This window comes from Ambystoma mexicanum, chromosome 6q (assembly GCF_040938575.1).
Source record: "Ambystoma mexicanum isolate Mex_15411 chromosome 6q, UKY_AmexF1_1, whole genome shotgun sequence".
In the NCBI taxonomy this organism is placed as follows: domain Eukaryota; kingdom Metazoa; phylum Chordata; class Amphibia; order Caudata; family Ambystomatidae; genus Ambystoma; species Ambystoma mexicanum.
Genome location: NC_090937.1, coordinates 688,301,876 through 688,315,291, shown reverse-complemented (window position 1 = coordinate 688,315,291; position 13,416 = coordinate 688,301,876). Strand labels below are relative to the sequence as shown.

At 43.4% G+C, this 13,416-nt stretch overlaps 1 protein-coding gene across 3 annotated transcripts in view; it reads right to left on the bottom strand.

The window, feature by feature from the left end:
* Positions 1-13,416, bottom strand: part of INPP4B (inositol polyphosphate-4-phosphatase type II B) — a 3,177,224-nt gene that overhangs the window by 2,397,680 nt on the left and 766,128 nt on the right. The gene's annotated exons all lie outside the window — the stretch shown is intronic.

Below are 13,416 nucleotides of genomic sequence, written 5' to 3'. Positions count from 1 at the left end.
CCTTAGGCGGCAATGGCCTGCAATCTCAGGGTTTATTGCCACATTAGTCACGTTTATAAAAAAGAAAATAGTTACATCACTTATGTATGGCCTTGAACTACAGTGTATACAAAATTGGAGGGAACTAAATAAATTAGAGGGATATATATGGAAGAATACATTGGGTCTCCCTAAGACGAGACCTATAATGCTAATTAGATCAGAGTTTGGCTTAACATCTTTCAAATCAAACTTATGTGTCAAAAACGTCTAAACTACATACAAGATTATACCTGGCATGCAAGCCTATAACTGGCATATGATACCGTACTGTCATATTACTGGTGTATGAAAGCAGGGACCATTGTTTGTCATGGTCACTGCTTTCTGGTTTCACTCCAAGCTTATTAAGACTGCACTCACCATATATGATCTGAAATGTAGTTGATAAAAATGGTTGGTAACTAAAATATCTTTTTGTTTAATTTAATAGTTATTCATTTTTTTTATTTGCCTTATGTGTAATGTAATTTTTTAAGCTCAGCGATGTTGTTTCCTGTGATGTCAATGGTATCCAAGGCCATGTTATTTGACTTCCTGCTTTGCTAAAGGTATGTGAGTTTTCTTCCATTACCCCTGGCTTTTTGGTAAATTGGCGTACCTAATCCTCTAAAGAAATGTGTCTAAAATCTCCTTAAATTCCCTACATTTACTCTGCAGGATAATTCTTCTTTTGGAATGAAAGCAGATTGGAGACATACCAATTTGTACATAAATTGATCATATTATAAGAAATGTAAAGTTTCATACGTTTCTCAAAAAAGACAGTGGGCCTCATTACGAGTCCGGCGGCAGCCATGCCGGAAAAACCGGCAGGTTTCCACCCGACCCGTATTACCATTCCTCCTCCGTGATTTCCGGAATCATCGGGGCATTACGACCCTGGTGACCCCAGAATTCCAGAGGCGGAATTCTGTAAGTCCCCATTCCATGGAGTCCATGGGGATGAGGACAATGGAAGCACTGGTTTTGTCTATGACAGAGCCGGTGTTTCCATGTCCGCGTGCAGGCGGGTGGTGTAAATCCCGCCAGGTCAGACTCCTGCCTGCAGGACTCTTAATCAGCCGGTCCGGAAAGAATGGTGGCGGCGGTTTTATCGCCACCGTTCTTTCCGGACCAGCAGGGTCGTAATGAGGCCCAGTGTTTTAGGTGTATATTGGATCTGGAAATAAATCATCTTTTTCCTCTACAAACTACATTTAAATCTAATGCAACTTTTGTTATGATTAAAACGTGTCTCTTTCCGTAATATCGACCACAACCATCTGAGGCGATTGAGCCCTTGCAACCCGATAACAAATGCTCAATGAGATCCCGAGCTATGACGCCACTGAATACACTTAATATGTCACGATTAAGCAAACACACGCACGCTTGAATTTGGGAACAGCAAAGTCCTTAGATCATAACTCCACCCAAACACTCACCTCCCATATCACTATGCTTTCTCTCTACTCTACACCAACACACAAATAGAGTGCAGCTACACTCCTCGATAAATTTCGGCCTAGCTGCTCACATACGAACATTACCCCACCATCACCTCATCATTCTAATAAAATGCAGCTACATCCCATCACAAACTGGCCTAGCAGCACACCTAAGCGTCCTACACAGGCCAACACAGCCAGAAACTAGTCTTGGTGTCCACCCGCCAGACTGCACACATTCAACTGATAACAATATCACCACACCTAAGGCTAGGACGCAGCTACCATCAGGCAATTACATCAGCTGCAAACATAACTGGTGCACCCAAGCACCGCATGACACCTTACCCTCTCAACTGACCTGGACTACGGTCCCCGAGAGCGTTCAACCTACCAGAACTTTGAGGTCATACCAATGATATATAGAGTGCCATATAAATGCCAAAAAACATAACATAATATTATCATTTATGAAAGGATATATGGTTTTGTTCTAAGCACATGTTAACTTAGATGTTCTAACATGTACTGCAAACATTACTTTGCACTAACTTTTCACAGCAAAAATACACTTTGCACAGATCCATAAATCAGGGTTTGTGTCAGTAATGCAAAGTCACTTTTCAGCAGTGCAAAGTCACTTTGAACTGTAACAATTCCATGAATCGGGCACTTGGTGTGTAATCTCTGCTTGGGTTATTGAGTCATGACCCAAGAATAGTGCCATTTTAGGCAACCTACTTTATTGTCAAGTGAACCTATCTAATGCTGTCTAAAAGTTTGGCAATTGATCAAAATAAAAACACCACCATCAATTGCACAGAGTGCTGCATCACATTGTATTCCAATGGTATGCTCCTTCATTGCCACCCTGCACCCCCACACCGTGATTACTGCACGCATTAGCCTGCACCCCGATCATGACAATCAAATCCCATGTACCATACAGACCAAGCAAGGAAGAACAGTGTATGTGCATGGCGCCCCTGCTACAAGAAAAGCTCCTTGCATAAAGCTCTGCTGGTCATTAATTCTCAGTCCGAGCTGTGCCAAATACATACATTCAGAAGTTAAGTAGTCCTGATGGAATGCTACTGGAACAGAACCAGGGGACCGGTGAGGGTCAGCTGCCCTCACCCACGGATAAGACAGAGACGGATTGCAAAGGAATGTTTGAGGAACCACCTGAGAAATAAGTCATGATATATTCATTTTTACACTCTAACAGTAAAGGTAATAATGCATTGGTGACTTATTCAAGTATACGATTTAAACCAAGCATTGTAAATCACATAGCAAGAAAGAAAAAAGTCAAAAGCATAGCCAGTTAAAAAGCTAAATTACTTAACAGACTCTCAAAAACGAAACCCAACCAAAGGATTCTTCGGTTCTCATAAGCAGGCTCCTCTGATTCAGTATCACTCCACATGTACCCGGCACACTGCTATGCACTGCTGTCTCCAACAGACCCAAGGCGTGTAGACTCAACACACAACACGCAACACAGTATATTGCAGAGTCTTCCAACTAGCCTATGGGAGCTCGCTTGGCCTGAGGAAACCAAAAGTCAACAGGTTCAGTGCTGTGTACCCAACAATAAACACATCACTACATGTTTGGACACAAGTCACAAAGACGATCCAGGGAGATGGCATTGTATTCTAGGGGGGATGAACAATACCCTCCAAGAAAGAGGTTTTTATCTTTGTATTCGACGACAGGTAAAGACTCCACTAATCACGCAGGTTGCTTTGGGCTCTGTGTGCTTTGGGTGCTTAAGCGCCCGCCTCCCGTCTCTTTCTTGATTCTGAGACCCACTGCCATCCCGAGTAGTAAAGTATTATTAAACATGTAGTCAGTGAACCACATCTCGGTCAAATAAAGAGTGATCATTTCACGTTTGGGTCAACCCCCCACGAGTCCTACTGTTCATTATTGAGATGAAAGGTGACTGATTACTTGTGCTGTGGTGTGTGCCTTTGAGCAGGCGTGTCACAAGCCCTCAGTGCTGAGGCATGGGAGTTGCACGTGCTGCAGTTGTTTAGCTTTGGCTGCCATAGAATGGAAATACAAGAACATATGTTAAGGCAATAATGGGCAGTAAGTGCACGCTGCAACAGAAAACTGTGCCATCGCCATGCTAACCTTGTGATATAAAAGTAAATATATTTCAAAACTGATATTTGACGGACAAAATAGCCAGGGGTCTCTTGCCCGAAACCCTTGGGCTACTTCTGAGTGCAGAAGCCTTCCCTCACTCAAGATGCTTGTAAGCTAAGCATATTTCCTGCCCTCAGGATCTAGCACCATTTCCAAAATGGCTGCCAGGTCATGTAGGAGGTCAGCAACGATCTGTTATTGCTAGAACACCATGCATCTAGCACAATATACATTCCAATGAACATCCATTATTCGGTTTGGTCTGGAAAATTACCTGTGTAGGGTGAACCCACGAGTAAAGGTTGTGACCCTCAACATCTCAGCAATAACCCTTATTGGGATCTACCAAACATGAGTTTAATGTGCCCCTCCAGCCCCTAAAGCGCCCTGGCACATTACAATCCTTTTCACAGCACCAGAAATCAAAATAAGTAAATACACCAAATGATAAAAAGTAATGCCGCTGCATTTCCGACTTTCCGAAAATATATAAAACCCCGCCAGATGGATGCCTATAGGAGAATTGTCTGCGCCAGGCGGGGTGGTGAGAACTTTGAGATAGCGTGGCTCTATTCAAGGCTTGAAGTTCACTCATTCATACCATCATCAAAGACATAGAAACATCATTTTTACTATGAATTAAGGGCAATCATTACAGGCTGAGAGATTGGAAAAGCAGACTGCTAGGGAGACGAGGCTCACACCAGTAGCAGGGGAGCCTGTACCATACAATAGAATATATTTCGTGTTTTGTAACTGCAATTCTCTGACTTCCCCAGGTATATTTGTTCTCGATGGTCTCATCAGTCGAACTGGTGTTCGGCCTCTGGCATTTCATTTTGCAAAACTAGGCAAACACTTTTACCTTCATGTTTCTTCCCACTCTCCTTTAATCATCTGTGCGGTATCAGCGTGGCCTCTTTGTTTCATTACTTTGCAGAACCAATTACACGATGCCACTGGCATGAAGTGCAGGACTAATTGGAATAAAACATGACTGTCACCACAGGACAGGATGCCAGTGGCACTGCCAAATCCATGGATGACTCAGCATTTTTGGGCAGCTGCACCAGGAGCGTCCATAGTGAGTGCAAGGGCGGCTGCAGCGATGCAAACGAGGCAGCTTTCCTTGTACATGTTATGCATTTGACAGTGCGTAATGCCCTTTAACTGGACGCGCACGCTCTCATTATTTGAATTTTACTTTCTATTTTTTCCAGCGCTAACCTATCTCGGGTGCATTGGATCGCTGTACAGGGAGTGGGTAGCCAGCGCTGTTGGTGCCATCTTTTAACAGTAGCGAAGTACTGTGAGTTGTGGTCTTTGCGGCAGTCTGTGCATCCATTGGGATTAGTGCCTGGTCAGGTGTTCTTGAAAAAGACACGTTTTGAGAGATTTTTAGAATTGTGGGGGCATTCAGAGCCGATCCCGGGATAGGGTTCCAGAGGGTGTGTGCTTGATAAGAGAATAATTGTTTGTGGGTCACCTCTTTGTGGACTAGTTGCGATTCGAGCCTCATGCATCCATTTTGAGTTTCTCCGCTTGATGTCTTAGTTGGAAAAAAATGCAGTGGGGCACATACTCACCGTACATGCCATACCGCTGTCCCTCACCTAGGTGCTTGGGTAGTGTTACGTCCGTGACAATGCTTAGTTTGGATGAAGTGTGTGACTGGGGACAAGAAACGGCCCGGCTTATTCTGTCTGATTTTTAGTAGCCACATTTCAGTCCCAATCATACCTGCCTACATTTCAAAAAGAAAAAAACTGGAGATTTTCCTCAAATGACGCCCGACCATATCCACTGAAGACGTTGCCCCCTGCCACGCCCACTTTTGCCGACCAGGCCCGCCCACTTTCAAAAAAGGTCTTGCACCTGATATGGCTGTTTGTTAATTGAAATGACAGAATGCACACAGACATCACTTGCAATTCACTCCCGCCCACACCTCCATATGATTGGCCACTAGCAGTCTTTCTAGCCAATTACATGGAGGTGTGGGCGGACTTGCTGGGACAGCCAGAAACCCACAGACCCCATGCTCTTCACCAGAGACCAGGAGAAGAGTGTGGAAACCTGGAGTCTCTGGGCTAAACCTAGAGACTAGGGAGGCCTGGTTCCAATATCTGAGGCTTACGAACAAATTAATCTCGAAAGGTTTTGCGGAACTACAGCATGGATACAAATATAAGACTCACTAGCTGAAGAGACCTGCAAATAGCACAATGGGCCTCATTCCTAGGTTGACGGTAAGGGTTTAATGGTGCCGGTAATGGTGCCGATGCCGTTAACCCCTTACCGCCGCATTACGAGGTCCTTTAGCGGGTTCCGCTAAGGGCAGCTGGTTTTTCCAGGCACCCTTAGGGGGAGCCGCTAAAAGACCAGCATGCTAACAACGGGCCCATTATTAACGTGCCCGTTGTTAGCATGGTCCCCATTCTCATTGAGCCCTATGGGGGCTCGAATGGGAATGGGGATGGATGGGTTCCCTGAATGGGGAAATACCGGGTCCTCCAAGGTTGCAATGGCCCGGTAATTCCTCATTCAGGGAACCCGGACCCGGTATGCGGTAAGGGGTAGCCATGGCGATTATAGCCAACCTTGTAATGAGGCCCAATATGTGGAAAAGGAAATGTAGTGGCACATGCTTAGGAGAACTGGAAGTAATCCAATATGCGGAACACGAAATGAAGTGACGGAACGCGAGGAGAGGACCAGCTGGATGAATCCGTGGTTTGGACAAAGTATGGAAATGCACGCCGGTGACGGCAACACTCTTGGTGGCAAAAACCGACACGCAAAATTGGCATGAAAAAAAGGTCCTGCCAAAAGGTCCGTATTGAGGTGGCTCCCGACAGAGATTGGAGCTCGACAGGGTCAGGTCTAATCCAGAAATTCAGTCAGCGATGGGATGCTGAAACAGCCGACATTTTAACAATGGATATTTACAGCACCCTCAACAAACTGATGACGTGATGGTACCCTGTGTGATACTCAGGTTGGTATCTTCCTCCTGGCTGCCTCGGTATCGCACTGCTTCTCAATTCCACTTTTGCACAGAAAAGGAGACAGCGTACCAAAGGCAGGTTTCCGTGAAATCCATATAAGAATGTTCATGTTTTTGTTTCCATTAAAGGTGTTCTTTAAAAATATGATCATACTTTTCACACGTGGTAATCCTGTTAGTGTCCTGGTTGGAGGTTTAATTGTTCGAAGCCCCTGGCATGGGATCTCGTTCTACTAGGGCCCCGCCACCATCGGGCTCTTATGCTTAATTACAACCCTCTTTAGAATTCTGGCCGAGTCCCAGCTAATCAGGATCCTGGGAATGTGGCAGAAACTGCGACTAGGTCTCCGTACGTCTCAGACTCTTCTTGGCCGTGACTCAGCCATCATCAGTGCTTGCCTCTATTCTGACCGCCCTTCACCCCATAACTACTTGCTCAGCACCCCGTGTGGTTCCACATTTTGTTCTCCCACACCTTATTCTATTGCTTTTTCTTTACAACACCCTATGATGCCCAGGCTCCTTTGAGTGTGTGCTGACAGGACGCACATTTCTATTTTAAAGGTGAAACTGAACTACACTTAGATCACTTTTGTAGTGGAAGTGGACAGTTTTGGCTCTATGCTTATTACCCTGAGCCAATAAGAAGGTGCAATGCTGGGAATGGATGGGCCATCGTGTCATTGAAAGTTGAAGTCAATCAATGACTCTTGAAACTTACTGAGACGAAAGATAGAGATTGCTGCGTCTGAGGCTGCGGAGAAACCGCATCTGTCAATTGAAGGAGAACAAAAGCTGTGTGTGTTTCACAAGGCCGTGCTCTGATCCTTGGTGTGTGTTCCCTTTCTGTGCACCACTATAGACAGAGGACAGTGCTAGGTGGGAGTGCACGCATAGGGGAAGATAAAGGAAATGCTGCTTCTTCTGCACACTAGCAACTAATGGCGGCCCCTCTTCCCTGCCCAACCCTCTTATACCACCCACCCGTGCTCGGCTGTCCATTGATTCATACATTATTTGTTCCAAATATTGATTAGGGGTAAATCCTGAAGTCTGTATGATGTGAAATCCACAGAGCAGTTTATTCAAGAGAAAAAAAGTTCTAAAATAAATGTGATAAACAGAAAAAAATACAAGGTAGCTGCACTTCACTTGCTTGGAGCAAGCGTCTAAACGTGCGTGTGAAACTCTGAAGAGCAAGGAAGTGGCGAATTACATTTGTTGTGGATGAACTTGAGCAGAATCGTGAAGGTGAGCAAAGGAATGATATGTGCTGGCAGCAGCCACTGGCCCGTGGACGCATTGTGGCATGCAATGGCAATGCGTGGATAGCTCATGAGTGATGTGTTTGCTTCCGACATGAGTCTAGCGTGCACAGCGCGAGTTTGAAGCCCAGGGCAGGGCTGACCCAGCCATTCACCCATAAGAGTTTGATAAATTGAGTATCATTAAATGGGGTAAAATACCTAGTTTTACACTGCAGAGGTTCAGCATGAAGTGTTGCAGAAGAACACAAAATAGTACATTCGGAATACATTATGAACTTCTTCATAAACCACAAACCTTAACATGATAAGCTTCTAAGAATGTTTTTAGCATGATGGATTTGGCGAGTTATCGTCTGCTGTTCAGCTGTCTTTGAGCAGAGGCTTTAGTGTCAATAGCAGCACATCACAAGCTATATTTTTTTTTTCTAAGTGCACCTATTGTGACCCTGAAGCTAATATTGCACTGCTGAATCTATAATCACTTAGTGCGGATTAAATCCAGACAGCCCAGTAATATACACCAATAAACGTTTAAAAAATAAATTAACTATATGCCTCCACGTAAGAAGCTTCTAGCACCCTATAATCTGCGACAGCGGAAAACTGGGAATAGTCCAACGAAAGGCGAAAGAACGATGGACAATGAGAAGCCAACAAAGTTAGCACCTGTTACCAAAGGTGCAATAACTGACTTTTTCCCTGTGAACCTGCATCCCGAAAATAACTCCACCACCATGGACGAGGGTGAGGCAAATAAGACGGACCTGCAGGATCAAGAGAGCTTTGGAGATATCGATAACAACTCCCTATTGGAGTTATGTCTCTCAATGCAAAGATCAATGACACCTGCAGCGATCAAAACATTACAACCGGCTCCGAGAGATCAAATTGATGGAACTATTTTACCACCGAATGCTGGTCTTGTGAGATTATCTACAACACCTAATTTAGAAATCCTCAATGACTCCGAGCTAGAACCCCGAAAGGAGGATGCAAGCTGTACCATATCATCCAGCCCTATAGAACTGGCTGAACTGCAATCATCGGTTGCATCTGTACAATTTGCACTCAAGATTTTACTAAAATTATGTGGCCGCATATTAGAAACCACACTAAGTCTACATACGCAAAATCCTGCTGCAGAAATAACTATTATCAGCTCTCCAGAGAAGAACCCGGGCCCTATTCCAACAGTACCCGAGATAGTGGACAACCTAGAAAGGTCTCCTAGCATAGCTAACACATTTGAAGTATTTCTCTCTCGTGAACAGCGGAGATTGGCTAAAAGAGCGGCAAAGAGGAAGAAGGCTGGCGAAGTGATACCCCCGGTATTGGAGATCGAGACATTAGGGAATAATAAGAAAAAACCGAAGAAACCAATTAGAGGAGGGGGCAAACGTACAAAGAAGCAAGCTGGCTATTTAACAAGTTGGGCATTGTCAGAGGATGAAGGGGACCATGGTATTGAAAGGGGCACTACCCCTACACCTGTCAATATAGCTGACATTGAACAGCCAGAGGAAATTTATGTAATGGATGGCGAAGGTAACACATCAGCTGAGGGCGATCAAAGCAATATGAAAACTATGGCCAACCCTAAGAATAAGGAGGTTCCCCCCAAAGAGAACAGGATATGCCTCATTAAAAACCTGTACCAACAAAATGAAAACTGCTGGCTTGCTAGAACTGAGTTAATGACTAGACTACATGCTGTTCCACAACTTCGAGTATTAAGATCAGATGATTTTGAATTCGTTGAGCCGCTGCAAGTGCCTAATTCCAATGTCTCTGCCATCCACTGTAAATTTATTTCTTCTGCCCAACTGATGCGCAATTACAAAGAAAGTCTTCGAGATGTCGACATCGAAGTTGATACCGATCCTGACCAGGAGGATCCAAACTGGCCACGCAAAACGCCTTTAGTGGTAAAAGAATCCTCCGAAAGTCTGCCAAAATTGAAAAGTGACCAGGTAGCGATAGCTGATGTCCAAAATGTGTTAACCTGGCTAGTATCAGCACTACCAAAGGTAGTAAACTCAAATTGAACTTCCACATTTGTATCATGGAACTGCAGAGGTTTTAAGCATTTATTTGCCACGGTAGGTTCGCTCCAGCTCTTGACTGAAAACATTTGTATATGCTTGCAAGAGACTTGGCTGAGGACACCTATTATCCTTAATGGCTATTCAATTTACCAATCTCTGGCGATGAAGGGAAAGAGAGGAAGACCTTATGGAGGGTTGATTATAGGCATCAGAAACACTGTTACTTCTAGACAGCTGAAGACATTATCCAGCGATAAAGTGATGGCAGTGGAAATGGAGAGTATAAGTGATGTAGGCAAAGAAAACATACTTATCATTAATCTATATAGCCCACCTAATGGAAATGGAACTGAACCCCTTCAAGAAGCAATCCATGAATTACTAGCAGCATGGGTGCTCGATCCAGCTAATAAATCGGTAATTATTGTCGGGGACTTTAATTGTCATATGCCAGGTACAATTGTCCCCACGAATAATCCTCTGCTGAACTCAACAAATAATTTGAAGCATAAAATTGAAGATTCAATTGGTATTTCCTGGCAGTCATTTTTTAAGGAATGGGAAATGGAGATGATAAATGGCAGAACCCTCAGTGACAATCCTGGAAATTACACCTGGCATAGTAGGAATGCAAAAAGTACCCTGGATTATATATTTGTGAGCCCTCAGATGGCTCTGAACGTAAGAGATTTAAAGATCACCACAAATGAATGGAGTGATCACTCCACACTCATGCTAAAGTGTAATATAGGTGTGACAGCTACATATATTAAACCCCTGGGGGATATGTCATCTATTTACGCGGGTACACGAATACGCTGGTCGGATAAAAACATCAACGCAGCTGTACACTCCATACAAACTATGGACGATAACATATTGTCCCAGCTCCAAAGCATGTCCTTAAATGAGTTGGAACAATGGGCCGCCACTTTCTCCGCTGTTCATGCGACATCGGCAGTAAATCAGATAGCGACAGAGGATAGAATATCAGTAACATACGATAAAAGTATAAGAGATGCTAAGCGCAAGTTGAGAGCTGAAATTCGGCAGGCGAAATATACTAGTGCAACCTTTGGAGGCTACCATGGAGTATGCAGGACCCTAAAAAATAAATATAGAGGGTGGATTAAAGCCAAAAGAAATGAGCAAAAACTTAAACAATGGCAGGCAATGGTTCAAATCATATGCTCCAAAAACTCGAGAAGCATATGGTCATTATTGAGCCAAGCAAGGGGTAGTGGTTGTAGGGATATGATCAATCCGATAAGTGCAAGTGAATGGTCAGATTTCCTTATATGCCGAAATATCCCCGATGAAGAAGTAGGTAAGCCGGTAGAAAAGATGACACCAAGATCCGTCCCATTCAACTTAACAAATGATCATTTAATTTGTAAAATTAAAAAGCTTAAATCATCTAGGGCGCCTGGGCCCAATGGTCTCTCAAATGCCGTGTTGAGGAGCCAGCCGGAATTCTGGGCCAAATTTGTAAGTATACTATTTGGTAAAGTGCTAGCAGTTGGGAGGATTCCTAAATCATGGCAGCATGCTTATTTAATTCCAGTTTATAAGAAGGGAGTCAAGAAGGATCCCTGTAATTACAGACTACTTTCAATGTTAGACTGCACTGGAAAACTTTTTGCAGCCCTTCTATTGGAAAAATTAGAAGAATGGGTGTCCAAAACTGAAATATTCAATACATTTCAAAGTGGTTTCCGGAGAGGATATTCAACAACCCACAATATTATTATCTTGGACACCCTGCGCACAAAAGCAATGAGGAAAGGAAATCCACCTTTATATGCTCTGTTTGTAGATTTTAAAGCAGCTTTTGACTCGGTCCGGCGTGAGAAACTGTGGGCAAAACTTGAATTATTAGGCTGCCCCGAGAGCCTCTTGTACTATTTAAAATTACTACACGAGGATAACACAGTGGCCTGTAGACTTAGTAGTCAGGGGGTCTTTACAGCGAAGATCCCACAAAATCGAGGTGTTAAGCAGGGCTGTGTGACGGCCCCATTCTTGTACAATTTGTTTACATATGATTTACCAGGGGTTATTTTAAGTGAACAAAATTGTCCTCCTGCTATCAGCTCTACTCATTGTGCGGTACTAGCATATGCCGATGATCTGATTATTATGGATCACACATTCACTGGCTTACGGAGGTCCGCATTGAAACTCTGGGAATATGCATTAAATAACGATCTAATCATCAACCAGGAGAAAACTCAGGTGATGGTCTTCTCAAATAAGAAGATAGCACGACCCAGATTAATTCTGCATGATATAGAAATTAAATATACCCAACAATATAAATATCTGGGGGTCGAAATAGACGCCAAGTTGGGATACAATAGCTGCATTCAAACAAGAAAACATCGGGCAGCTCAAGTGACGTCGCTGATCAGCCAATTTGCAAGGCAGAATTGCGGTATGTCACTTTATGGTATCCGTCAAATCTATACCCAGGTATTAACCCCAATGGTGGTCTATGGCCTGGAAGCGCTATTACAGATGAACTTAAGCTGGCTCCAAGTGATTGAGGGGAAGTTCTGGAGGAGAATACTAGGTCTCCCTCAATCTATCCCAATGGCATTGCTAAGATTGGAAGTTGGGGTTTCCTCACTGGGATCTATCGTCCTGAAAAGGAGAGCAGAACTGTATCTAAGGATGTCCAATCAACCAGAGTCTCGGCTATTAAAAGAATTCAGTATGGAAAGCATAAAGGAATCCACCAAATGCCATATGAAAAAGGAGACTGAAGACCTTCTGAGGACAATATGTTGGACCATGAGTGAAGAGAAATTCAACGATCCTCAAAAAAAAGCATTATCTAAAAAAATCGATCTCTGGGATTGGCTAGAAAATTATGCACATCTTGAGAAGCTTCAAAAATATAAATTTATTCATTATATGCTTTATACATTTAAACAAATGCAGCCATACTTATCTCTTTGCCCCTCTAGTAGGCTTAGACGATTCCTACTCCTTTTGAGGGTTGATAATCTACCGCTGCGAACCAACAAAAGCAAATATAATGGTTTAATCTCTGCAGAAAGACACTGCAGACTTTGTAAGAATAAAGGATGTCAAGAAACTGCTCAGCATGTTCTCTCTAGATGTGTAAATATGATGGACTCTTATTTAGTAAATTTTAGCAATTTTGTACATGATGCGGAGTACATCAGGGATCCTGCCTTCTGGCAACGCCTCATGAACACTCAGAGTTTTCAGCTGCAGATTGCCACCTTTAGAGTATGGTCAGAAATTGAAAGAACCTTGAAGATATCTATATGAATTAGTTAAACAGCAGGCTGATGATTATGACTATGGAAGTGGCCTACGGTCACTGTTATACGTGTCTTATTACTCGAATCATATGCAATTGCTACTAAGTTTGAATGATTTGAAAAATTGTAAGTGTAAAAAGTCCAAATTATGTTTGAGTTTAATAATATTTTTCT